The 12,883-nt window shown below is 33.7% G+C and overlaps 1 protein-coding gene and 1 long non-coding RNA gene across 2 annotated transcripts in view; one reads left to right on the forward strand and one right to left on the reverse strand.

Annotated features, from left to right (window-relative positions):
* Positions 1-12,883, reverse strand: part of LOC140663020 (uncharacterized) — a 99,750-nt gene that overhangs the window by 27,499 nt on the left and 59,368 nt on the right. The gene's annotated exons all lie outside the window — the stretch shown is intronic.
* Positions 10,299-12,883, forward strand: part of Phyhd1 (Phytanoyl-CoA dioxygenase domain containing 1) — a 141,033-nt gene continuing 138,448 nt past the window's right edge. Inside the window, exons 1-2 of the mRNA XM_072886855.1 lie at positions 10,299-10,544; positions 10,886-11,400. The gene's annotated coding sequence lies outside the window, so the exon portion shown is untranslated. The remainder of the gene's footprint in view (positions 10,545-10,885; positions 11,401-12,883) is intronic.

A 12,883-nucleotide genomic window follows, 5' to 3' on the forward strand; every position in this document is an offset into this window, starting at 1 on the left:
TTTTTTTTTTTAATTCTCTCTTTCTGTTGTCTCGAAAACAAGATTTTAAGATCACTGGTATTATTATTCTCCTATTATTCTGATAACTGATAACTGTGAATGCAAATTGTTGAACTGTGAAATTACACCTCGATTTTAAAACGCCATTATTAACCGATGTTACACACACTTTCGCGATTTTCTGTTCTGGTGGAACTATTATCGCGACTATTCATGATACACAAAGGTGCAATTTTCTCTCTACGAGCCGATACTTTTTATTCAATAGCGATTATTTATTCGTTATTCGAAATACACAAGTTGAAAGTTATTGATAACATAAATATCATTTTTTAATATATTTTTTATTTGCCCGTTTGAAAATGATTTTGCAATATTACAAACTTATGTGAAAAACGTACTGTAGAACGTAATGTAGAATATCCATTTTTGAAATACGCATTGTCATTAAATATTTCTTGACGTTAAATTTTCAATTACGAGATGCTTTATTTCATTTTCGTTATTGACATAATATATACATATATCGTTATGACTAATAGAAATTATTCACGATCTCTCTCAAGTTTTGTTATTATTGTCGTACCGAGGCTCGATCCAATATGGCGAATATACTACCGGATATTTTTCCGTGATCAGCTAACACGAGGTAACGCAAACGTGTTTCGTTTGTTCAAGAGATAAATGATGGCGATAGCCAATTTGATTTTTTGATTGGATCACGCGCTCTGTTCGGACTAGTCAAATTTGTAAATTCGGTCGCGTTCATCATCCCGGCGAGACCCAGAATGCGCCGATAAACCGCATCGCGTTACCCAGTAAAAAAATGAGGTTTTTCTGAGCCGAAATTAGTGTCAGATATCGACTGTGCCATCGTTATTGATCAGCAGCCGAGTTATTTGTTGTGACTTTATCTTCAGCTAGCGATTGACGACATTGCAACGTACGCATACATACATACAAAACCGCGCTCGAGATAAATGCGCGGGTGAGAGAAATTATTTGACTGATTGCTCTACCCGTTGCAAAATGAGGTTTTGGCTGCAAAAAATCAAGTATGCAAATTTCGAGCATGAAATTTTTTGATAACGAAATCTTGTCTCGCGTTTCAATTTAATTAAGTAATTTGAATACAATGTCCACGTTTATCCCTGCCATGGTTTCGCATTGGTTGAAAATTTACGATTACATTAAGACTGAAATTCGTAAAAACCAAGAAAATAAAATCGCCTTTGAGCTTTTCTTCAAAGCTCTCTACGCGAAGAATTTTCATTTACGAAGTAAGCTTCTCACTTTCCTGAATTAAGCGAGCCGCATTCGAAAGGTTAATCCTGCAGGTGTTACGCCGCAAAGGCGTTTCCCGAGAAGTGTTTCGTAAGTGGATTCATTCTAAACGCGCGTTTAATCGGCCACATGCTATTTTCGAAAACGAAATCCTCCAAGATCCAAGGCAAATTCCATTTCAGACTCTCTTCTCTTCTGTTCCCTTTGTCCGAGCATTGACACGGTGCCAAGATAAATTTTCGTTAAAGAATTTTTCAAATTAATGTATAAAAATTATCCGTATAAACTAATATATTCTTATTTTATAGTTACAAGATGATATAAAAAAATTACATAAAAAATATATTTTGTATTATCATAAAAAATGCGACTTTTACTATAAAAATGTAAATACAATTTTTAAATAAAAATTATACTGAAAATAGATATATTTTATTTAAGACAAGATATATATATATATATATATATATATATATATATATATATATATATAATATATCATATCCAATAAATAATGTAATTTTTGCAAAATAATTTTGACATATTATTATATATTATGTAATAATATTCAATTTATAACTTGCATAAAATACAGCTTTATATAATATATGTTTAATAGGGCTTTAATTAATCTACACTGCACGAGATTAATGTGACTAAAAGAAGCGAGGAGATGATTATTTATTTCTTCATGCATGTGTATGTATACATATGCATGTGTATGTATACATATGTATGTGTATACCGCATGCAACGTATATCGATTATCTAAAGATTACCCATTCGCGAACCAGCGAGAGTTACCTCGTTGTAAAATCTCAGCTGGTAGATATTTAAATGCAAATTGAATATGGACGCAAAGGGGTCAGCGCCTTCCTGATCCCATTCGTTGTCCCTTGTGCAGGTTCTCTCTTGTGCCTGTGGAAAATATCTGCTAGATTAGACGTCGCACGTGTTGCCTGTGTACTGGATCTCCATGCTAACCAGGGTATATCCCTGACTGCATTTCGGAGAAAATTCGATGGGAAGGTAACCAACGATGCGTCGTTGCTGGAAGTTTAATCTGGAGCTTGTTTCGGAGAGCACGCAACAAAACATTCGTCGCGTTATATTACTCTATCTTTTTTTTTTTTTGGTTTTTTTTTTCATTTTCTTTTTCGATACAAGTATTTTTTTTTAATCATTCGTGTTATTAACGACAGATGATAACATTGCCACGTGTATATGAATCACAAAGGGAAGCGTGTGTGCCTTGATGCTATTCGCGTTGAGTTATTAACTCTTTCATATTGTGTTTCGTTTGATTTATATTTCACTGCAAAATGTTTTTCGCAAATATTGATGCGATCCATACGCAAACGAAAACAGAAAGCGCTCGCTGAGAAACGACGTATTCCGTAGGATTAAAAATGAAACGGGACAAATCGTTTTTTGATACAAATGTTGGAATTCCGGTATATCGCGCCAGTCGATGATCACCGTAATCTGCCAGTCGCCCAGTAATTTTTCGCATACCACCTCGCTAGCCATCAGGATCGATCGGCTAAACACCCCGGTTAATACCCAGTCGAGCGCGATGCGAGTGCGAAAGTGTCCGCTTTAACTATATAAAAGCGAACAGGCTTCGATGCTTGGCAAATGTGTTCAGATGAAAATTCTATAATTGGATCGTCTGCTCGTTAGTCCCGAATCGACTTCCGTTAACGCCCGAAACGAGTACGCGTACGTGTTTCGCGAGGTTGCGCCGAGAAGGGGTGGGGGGGGGGAGGGAGGGGGGTGAATGGGAGGGCGAAACGGAAAAGAGGAAGTGTAAAAGTGGAAAGTGCGGACGTGGACAAAAAGTAGGAAAAGAAAAAGAGATATACCGAAGGGTAAAGAACCGCGGTCGAGGAGGCGTTGGAGGAAACCGCTTATTCAAATTGTACGATCAGTCGGCGGGGGACGAACCCCACAGCGAGGCAAGTATTGCTTCTCGAGAGCGAATATTAGAAATTCAATGGCTACCTAGTATTTGCATAGGCGATCGATACGCCAATCACTGGAATTTATTAAAAAAGTATAGAGAGATTTTGTCCAATTAAGAAGCGCGATAGAGACGTGAATCGAGGCCGGGGCCCGAAGCGATTACAAGTTAATTATCTCGTTTAACTGCGCGGTTAAATGGAAGAGCGAATGAAATTTTAGCGAGCCGTCGATTATCATAAATGGACTTGCGATTATCAGGACAGGCAGGTGCGTCGTTAATTCAGCTTTAATAGTCGAGTAACGCTCGTTAAAGACACTCGGCGACGCGACGTGAGCTGTACGTTTTAATATCTTTTAATAAAATAATGTCGCGCGCGTGCGAAATGTGCGTCTCAATTTTTCGAATTCTTGCCGTATTACACGCTTGAAAACGGAGTAAAGCAATTAGTAAATTTTTATGCGCAATTGAGCTCGTAAAATTTCGCTTTACATTGGTTTTGCTTTGCAAAATCGCGCTAAAAGCTTTCTTTAATTATTGCTGAACGCTTTTGTAATAAAATGACGATTACGCATTTACGCTTTAGGTATCACTAATATAATTTGGAGAATATTTTAATTATAATTTTATATAATTTTACCTAAGAGGAAATTATTTTTTACAAGTCTTTTTTTACTTGCACGCATGTACAATTATTATTACACACTGTATAATATTTCGTGTATGTAAAATAATATTATGTTTAAAATATATTATCAGAATTATTAATTATATATTGAAAAAAATGAGCATTAAGTATTTATTTTTTAAAACAATTTATAATAGTATCTTACAAGTAATGGAGAGATTATAGCATTAAGACATAAATCTAAATGTATGCAAGATTTAAATGATAAATGTATGTGCACATATATAAATGTATGTACGGTACTACTGAGCTGTCAAGATTGCAGTACTATCAATATTCTCTACATTTACATAATCTGCGCTATCCTAGATTGATTGCAGCCGCAAACCTGAATTTGACACTAAATCAATCACATTTTCAATATATCGCGTGTATCTCTTAGTTGTTGTGAAATTAATGATTGAATTTTTAGCTCACAACACATTTATATATTCAGTTTACCTTAAACATATGTATAATTTTAAATTATAATAAAATATATTGAATGTGCTTGTTTTTAATAAAAGGGAATAACAAAAGGAATTTAATATTAATATAAATAAAATGTATAGAATTATAAATAATAAATATTCTTTATTTCTCTCTCTCTCTCTCTCTCTCTCTCTCTCTCTCTCTCTCTCTCTCTCTCTCTCTTTCTTTTTCTCTCTCTACTTGTATATTAAAATATTTCAAATGTGTTCAACAAATGTTATGGACAAAGTTAGCCGTAATTCTAGTTGTTTAAAGCTGTTGCTTATAATTAAATAAATTTTTTTGCAGCTGAGTGAAAAGCCAAAGTTTATTCATTAGTTTTCGACTTCAAATTTATAATAAATTTACATGCGTAAACTGACGATAATTTTGTATATTACTATGTGCTCTAAATCTCATATTCATCAGTGCATAACGTCATATATCAAACAACTTCGTTTACGAATATCATGCTGACGTAGCGCAAACAACGCGATACAGCCGAATACTTAACTTCCAGCAAAGTCGAAACATACGGCTTGCCTTTTCGATATTTGTACGAATATCAAGCTATCATCGTGTCGAGTGCATAGCACTACTCTCGTATAATACATTTCGGCGGTACAAGCGGTAGCAGCACAAAGGAAGTGGAATATCGCACCGTGTGCCGTCGATGCTCGACAAGTGTGGGCGGATGAGTTATTCCGTTTCGTTATTTCGCGATAAATCATATCGATTTCTCGTCGATTATGATTCGCTTGTAAATCACGCTCTTTGCGGGGTCAGCCAGTCCGCCAGCGAGCACGACGCGCTCCATAAATTGCGGAACGAAATGAAAAGAGCGCGGCCGCACCACCGCGGGGGTGCGCGAGGACGGGAGGGTGGGTCGGTGAGACAGCGAATTAAAAAATAAAAAAGAAATAGAAAGTTTGATGCGCCAATTCCCTCTAACGAATTGCAGCGCACTACGTGCGCACTTTGGCCTGCTCGAATGTGCGCACATCGGAGCTTTCGGCGGCGACGACGACGACGATGACGACAGCATTTAAGCACCATGCGATGGGAGTAAAACGAATCATTTGTCGCTTTAAATATTCACGCTCGCTTTTTCCGCGAGAGCCCCTTTGCTTCCGATCTCGTCGACAGATAGCCAAATCCCGTTTCAACCATTCGGTTCCATGAAAGTAAGATTTTTATCAGACAGATCGTGAATCACATGCGGAGAGATCGAAATTTCAGTCTTTAAATCAATAAAAAAATGATCTAATATTGTTTTGAAATCATAGAACGAATGTAATGGAATATCTAAATTTCGATTAACAAGTATAACAAGCTACGAGTATAAAAAAATATTGATATTATATTACTTTCAAATTTTTATTTTTTAAGGGTTTGATTTATTTTTCAATCCTGTTCCTCTTTTGAATTAATTTTAATTTTTTATATCATATATTAAAACACATAGTGTAACATTATACCAGAAAGATTTTAGTCAGATTTGTAGCGAAAAGATTGAAAGTAATATTTAAAATGGGAGCACATTAATATCCACGCAAGCCGCTTTGAGGGATATTTTTCATTAGCCGGTGAGGTACGAACTCCCTCCCAGAAAGTGCAATCAGAAAATTCCGAAGCCGATCGATCGTCGAATGAAATAAGAGACGAGAAGGAAAAAAGAAAGTCAGTGTATATAATGTAAAATCCAATGCAAACGCACGCGCATAGCGAAGGCAATAGCTTATCTTGATTACTTTTAACCTGAAACTTGTCTTTCTTACTTATATAAAGGCTTTTATCCCGGTTTTATTCCCCTCCTTATTCATCCTTCATTTACTCATATAGTTATTCCTTTATCCAGAAATATTCCCTTTATTACAAATTTTGACGATGATATTTATCCTGCGATTTTCTACACTATTTATTTTCAACAAGTTGTGCACCAATTTGGGATAGAAGGCATAACTGCAGCAATTTCGAAACGATTACGAAATCGAAAAATTCGGTTTGTTTTTTCACATAAATTCGATATATCTCGTCTTTTTCCATTTACTGCGCGATGTTACATCGCTTATCGTTTATTTTCTCTTCCACACCATACGTTACATTCGTTCCAAATCAAAATAAATGTCACCGCCAAAACAACCGCCAATATTTCTATGTTTTTTGATCAACCAAATTGCTATTTTAATAATTTATAATTACGTTTTTTGCATTGTAATAAACAATATTGCATATAAATATGTAGTAAAGCATTGAAAAAAAAATCTATCTTCAGCCTCATGGCAAATAAAAATAGCGATTCTGTCGAAATGATAAGATTATACCGAATATTCGGAATATACTCTGAGTGTTCTATGAATACTTTTCGAATACGCTATTTCCTCTACTGACATTCGGTTGATATTTCCTCCTCTTTACGATAACTGTAAATTGAGTTGCCAAGGGAATATATACCGATGCTTTTCGAACTTGTACAGCGTTTCACTAAGTTGTTTTATGTTCATGGGGATGGGGTGTGGGCATGAGGTTGATGGGTGCCTGGGGTGAAAAGGGTTGAAGATGGTGACTTGTAAGGGTAGTGACAGGTGACTGATGAAACCTCTTCGACCCGCAGCTACATTTGGGAGTACGCATCAAGATCGTACTCCTCTTCGATCAAATGCGTCTCTTTCACGTATTTGTGTTTGTATAAGAAAAGTTTAGCTTATTGGAAGCTTCCTTATCGATTTGCGATCATTTCTGCGTTGCTCTTTTGATTCCTTTTTTCTCTCTTATATATACTTCTCTAGTACCATGATACTCTAAAATCAAATTCATGTTGCTACGCACTTTACAAAAATGTATTTGTGTATTTATTAAAATTGTATTCTAAAAAAGTCTCGATATTTTTGTTTTAATTTTTTTCTATTTTTGCATTCTTAGCATTAATTAGCAGTAAATTCTTTTTATTTTGAATAACTTATACTTGATTGACAATCCTTTACTTTATAAAAAAGCTATGACAGGTAGAATCAAGGCGATTGATGTTTGTACAGCTTTTATACAGTTGATTGATTATTGCTTAATATCGTTTCACGCAACGATAAGTTCGATCATACCGTTATCGAAGCGAAACGACATCATGGAAAGCACTTATGAAGAAAAGTATTAAAAATGCTAATAAATTTTCCACATTATGTTATTAGAAAGGCTGAAAAAATTATCATGTTTTCTCAAATTTTTATTAATGCAAAAATTCAGATTATTTATCATATAAATACATTAACACAATATATTATAATGTTAAATATTGAATTATATCTAGAGTGAGTAAATAAAGAAAATTTAATTTTCCTATATATATATATATTTGTATACTTGAAACTTTAAAGAAATTCTCTTTAATTTTCATTCGTTGATATAACTGACAAGTTATTACTCTCTAGACATTACAATCATAAAACATTGTGTTCACAGTTAAATCATTTCTTTATAAAGCTTTTAACGATATTGTGAGAGGGATGAAAATGAAAAGCGCGTGTTTCGTGAAGATAGAATTGATACGCGGGCGTTATTATGCGATACGATCGCGCGAAATAACTTTCGTCCGCGGTTGCGAAGATGAGCTCGTCATTAGCCACCGATGGGGCAACAAACATTTTACATCGCGCTACCAACGTCAAGCCGATTATGTTCCGCGTCACCGCCACGAGCGAGACTGTAATTGGGGACCACGTTATCCGGTCAATCGTGAACGCCGCCGGCAGCGCATTTTTAGCGCAAATCAACAGTCGTGGTGAAATCAGCCTCCTGACGAGCGTGGCGAGGGTGGCCGACAAGGGTGGCCGTTTTACGCAGGGGATGACGTTTGACGTTGCACGCGATAGATGCACGGCCTGCCGGTTATTGCTTAATGCTGTTTCACGTGCAACGAGCTCGATATACGGTTTCATTACGTTTTCATCGGTGAATAAGGGTTTTTCGCGCATCGTCGCAGTCGGTGCTACAATCATTTAAATACCTTTGTTTAATCTCCCTCTGGCTTTTACAAGCTTTTTAATTTTTATACATAAAAATCAAAGGTGATAATATAACTATTCAAATCTAATTGACTTATGAAAAATATCATGATTCATACGTGTATGATTGATTATTTTTACAGGAATATCATTATTATATAATTTTATGACAAATAATATTATATTGCTATTTTGCGTTACATTAAAAATAAACAATAATTCAAAGAATATTGATTTTAAAAAATTATTTTAAACACGAATTTATGATATGTAGAATAGTTGTCGAATAGTTTAATAATGATTCATAAATACAATGTGAGCAGTTACATTTTTAATTAAAATATATAATTTATATGATTATGTATTTACGTTGTATACCAAATATTAGTTTAATTCTAACTACAATAGATTATTGGGCAATAGATAGATTGTACAATAGATTAGTTATTACACATATTACTATGTCAATATCTCTCACTCAATAATTATCATTATTATTATTATTAAAATATTATAATATTATTAGTTTAGTTGAAAGAAAATGTCAACGATTGTATGCAATTATGTATGTACACAGTTAAAGAATTTTTTTGCATTTGCGCGAACATGAGAATATGTTAGAGGCGTGTCATGAAAATCGCGATTGTTTCGCGTTCTCGTTGTCTGTCGATCGAATTCTGTAAGAATAAAATTCTGAATATTTCGAATGTAACGTTGTATATTAATTGCTCTTTGACGTAAAGCTCTTACATAACGCACTAGCGTCCGTTCCCCATGCTTATCACGCGCTGATTCTCCGAATCGTCCGGAGTCGATTCTGAGAAATGAGAAGAGTTAGCGCGACAGCCGTTGTGCGCGACGACTCGGAAATTATTTTTAGTGCGCGTAAAAATGATCGTTCGAAGAATTCGCTTATCTCGTCTAGATTCTATCTCTTTATTAGTTCACGTTACGTATGTTATAGATTCCCAGTAATACGGTAGTGAATTTCGGAGCGTAGTCTATTCAGCGATTAGTTGTCGCGCGAGACACCGTATATAATCTCATATCTTTTTACTTATCTTGATTGAATTCTACATAAAATTGATTGACGAAAGCGCTGAATATAATGGCCCATACAGCACAGAAAGATTGTATACACATTGCAACAATCTTTCACCGCAATATTGCAATATTGCAATGTCAAGAATTTTCAATAATGCATTGTTACTGCAATCGTCGACTAATGTTGCATATAAGACTTTTTGTTTCTGATACATAATCATACATGATAAAATATCAGAAGCATATGGACACATAAAATACAAAAAAGTTGAACTTAAATATGCGTAATAATTTTTTTATCTAAAAAATATATTATAAATTTACATAAAATTATATATATAATTTATTATGTGTATAAATTTATAATATAATATTTCTTAGATAAATATTATTGCCAACATTTATTTAAGTTAAACTTTTTCATATTTTATATGTTTTTTTATACGTTTTACTCTAAAAAATATAATTATAAAATTTTGATTTTGAAATTTTTCCGAAATATATGTTGCAACGACTGTGCTGATATTTTATAGATTTATATCTCTGCAATGTTTTTGTAATGTTTTATTGCAATTTGCAATGTAATTGAAGTGATCTGTGCTGTATAGAGGAGTATCTCAGTGTATTAATTGATCTATATAAAATAGAAAATGAGAAAGTTTTAATGCGTCTCTCACTATTTGTAATGTTTTTGTCGCGTGAAGGCAGACGCGTTTTTTCGCGCGCGACCGAACTTGTTTATACTTAAGTACCCAACATCGCACATCGGCGATCAGTTGGTGTCGCGCCACGCTAGTGTGTAGTCGTGTTCGCGCTCGCTCCGCGTTCGCGTATCTTTGTACCGTCTCGATGGAATTTCGTAGTAGTAAATGTTGAAAGTGAAGAATATAACGATGGATGAGTGTCTCAGTGTATATAATTCGTTCACGTGATTGAGATAAATACGTTTCTATAGTCGTAAACTATTCGCCTTTCCCGCGCCTTTCGCGCACGTCTCCTAAAATACATGTTTACTATACGCGTTCAGCATTTGTTCGTCCGACAGAACATCGTGAGTCTCGTTCAATATTGAAAGTCGTCAAAGATCATCGAAGGGAGCATCCGAAAGATCCCACTTGTACGTATTATATTCGTACAACTGTTCGCGGTAGTGTTCGTCCGCCATGTTTATCACGCGTTGATTCGAAGCGAAGCTGATTCTCGGAAGAGGCGATCGGTCGACAACGCGTGCGCCACGGCTCGGGAATTTATTTACTAAAAATGTTTGTCCGAAAAATTTGTTTATCTGTTTTAACCCTTATTCCGTACTGATGGATCATTTTTGTCTGTGATTTTTCTAACAACGTCAATTTCTCGAAAACAAATAATCATAAAATAATTATTTTCCAAATTTATTATTTTAGTCTTTATCTCGGTCTTTATTTAAAATGTTCAAAGAAGGTATGTACATTTTTTCAGATTTTTTAAAACACTTTTACATATTAATAAACTTATCGGAAATACGCTGACCCACCTGTACAGTTAGAAGGTGCCAAAAATAACAATACGGAGTAAGAGTTAATAAAGACTTAAAGTTAAAAAGGAATGAAAATATAATCGATGAGAAAAATTAATAAAACGCAGAACTCCGATGTGTATAATGTGTCCAGAAATATAAATAATAATTCAACAGTCTTATGAGAAAAGAGTTTATTTATCGCATGTGTTTCGCTTTATTCATGTAATCACGAATGTAATCGGGAGTGACGAATATAATTGATCGTTTCAATCTATCTTAATCTGTTTTTTGGATTTAATGTCGATCGCATTTCATCGAATTGCCAAAGCAATGTATCGTCTCATTATTCTACGTGTTTCGTGTGTGCGATCGCGAGTGTGATCCGTTGTATCGAGGAAAAGCACATCCAGGAATAACCATGATCATGCCGGATTAATTCAGAGAGGTAGATTAGATGCATGCAATATATGAACTGGTAAGCGTTACGTATGTATTATCTTTTTATTTCTCAGTATTATTTCTCTCGTCTCTATTTTTTTCTTTTCTTTTATTATTATTTTTTTTTAAGAAAATAATTTACATTACAAATTTCCATTACAGATAAAAAAGATCTTGAAATACATGCGTTTAGGAAAAATTGAAAATATTATAAAACTTTTAACTCCACTACCGTCAAATCTTCAATTTACCTCTTAACTTTTAATCGTTATCATTTACATATGCAAGAAACATAATTATACATTTTTATTTAATTCTAAAAATAAAGAACTAAAATAAAAATTTACATTTTGTGTTTCTCGTTTTGAACAGTTTCCTAAAGAATTAAGTTTATTCAAAATTTTAAAAATTTTGTAAAAGTTTATAAATTAGAACAGAGCAGCATATAATAAAATTAAATTAAAACTATATTCTGTTATAATATATTCTTTATTCGACACCGAGTTCGACATCATATGTGATAAATAATGATAATGATTTCATAAATGTTTTGTAGAAAAATTGCAGTGTTCGATTTGAACGATTTGATGTTACATTCATTTCCATATTTTTATCTTTTTCTGCTTTTCCTTTTGTATGCTATAATAAAAAAAGAGAAAAGAAAAAAAAGAGACGAGGAGAAAAGCTATGAGATTACGATCGTCGTATAAAAAGAATTTCGCTAGAAAGGTAGTTTCACTATCCAACGCTTCCGTGCTTCTACTGCAAAAGTGACATACATGCACACGTTGTACAAACGATAAACTTTTGAGAACTAGTGAGGTAAAATTTATCGTTGTTGTTGAATGGTGCGTAGTTAAAACCGATTTCTGTCTCGCTATTGCGTTGTGTTAGAGCGCAGTTTTCATATCGAAGAGAGTACATCGAAAAATTGAGGAAAAAAATTTATAGATGTTTGAATAGAATGGAAGAAAACATACTTGACCATATTAAATATCGGATATATATTCGCGGAATTCTCTTATATTATTTTTATAATTATTTATACATATTATCAACAATATAAATTAAAAAAAAAAATCAATATTAAAATATTGATTGCAAAATAGATAATATATAATATACATATATAAAAGGAATAGATAATAAGAATGCAGTTGTATTTATTTCGTCAACCTGCCTGCATATTATCGACAACAATATTCGCGTCAATTTCTCTCAATGTGCACGTGAGTGTGCAAGCGAATATTTAAATAAAATATGTCAGATCGTATACTGTGCGAGAGCGCACGAGTTTTTCGCGCAATGCAAATTACGTCAATCTATTTGCTCGTGGCAGATTTACGATCAACTGAACATATTTGACTTGTATAGGCATTTATATTTTTCACAATTTTCTCAATTGATTTCAATTTTTTTAAACAAATACTCTATAAATCGACGAGACCTAATTCTTCAAATTTGACATTTTTTTTTTATTTTTTCATCCAACTTTCCTGTAGGTAGAATAATATTAATTA

The sequence above is a fragment of the Anoplolepis gracilipes genome, chromosome 2, assembly GCF_047496725.1.
Source record: "Anoplolepis gracilipes chromosome 2, ASM4749672v1, whole genome shotgun sequence".
Classification (NCBI taxonomy): domain Eukaryota; kingdom Metazoa; phylum Arthropoda; class Insecta; order Hymenoptera; family Formicidae; genus Anoplolepis; species Anoplolepis gracilipes.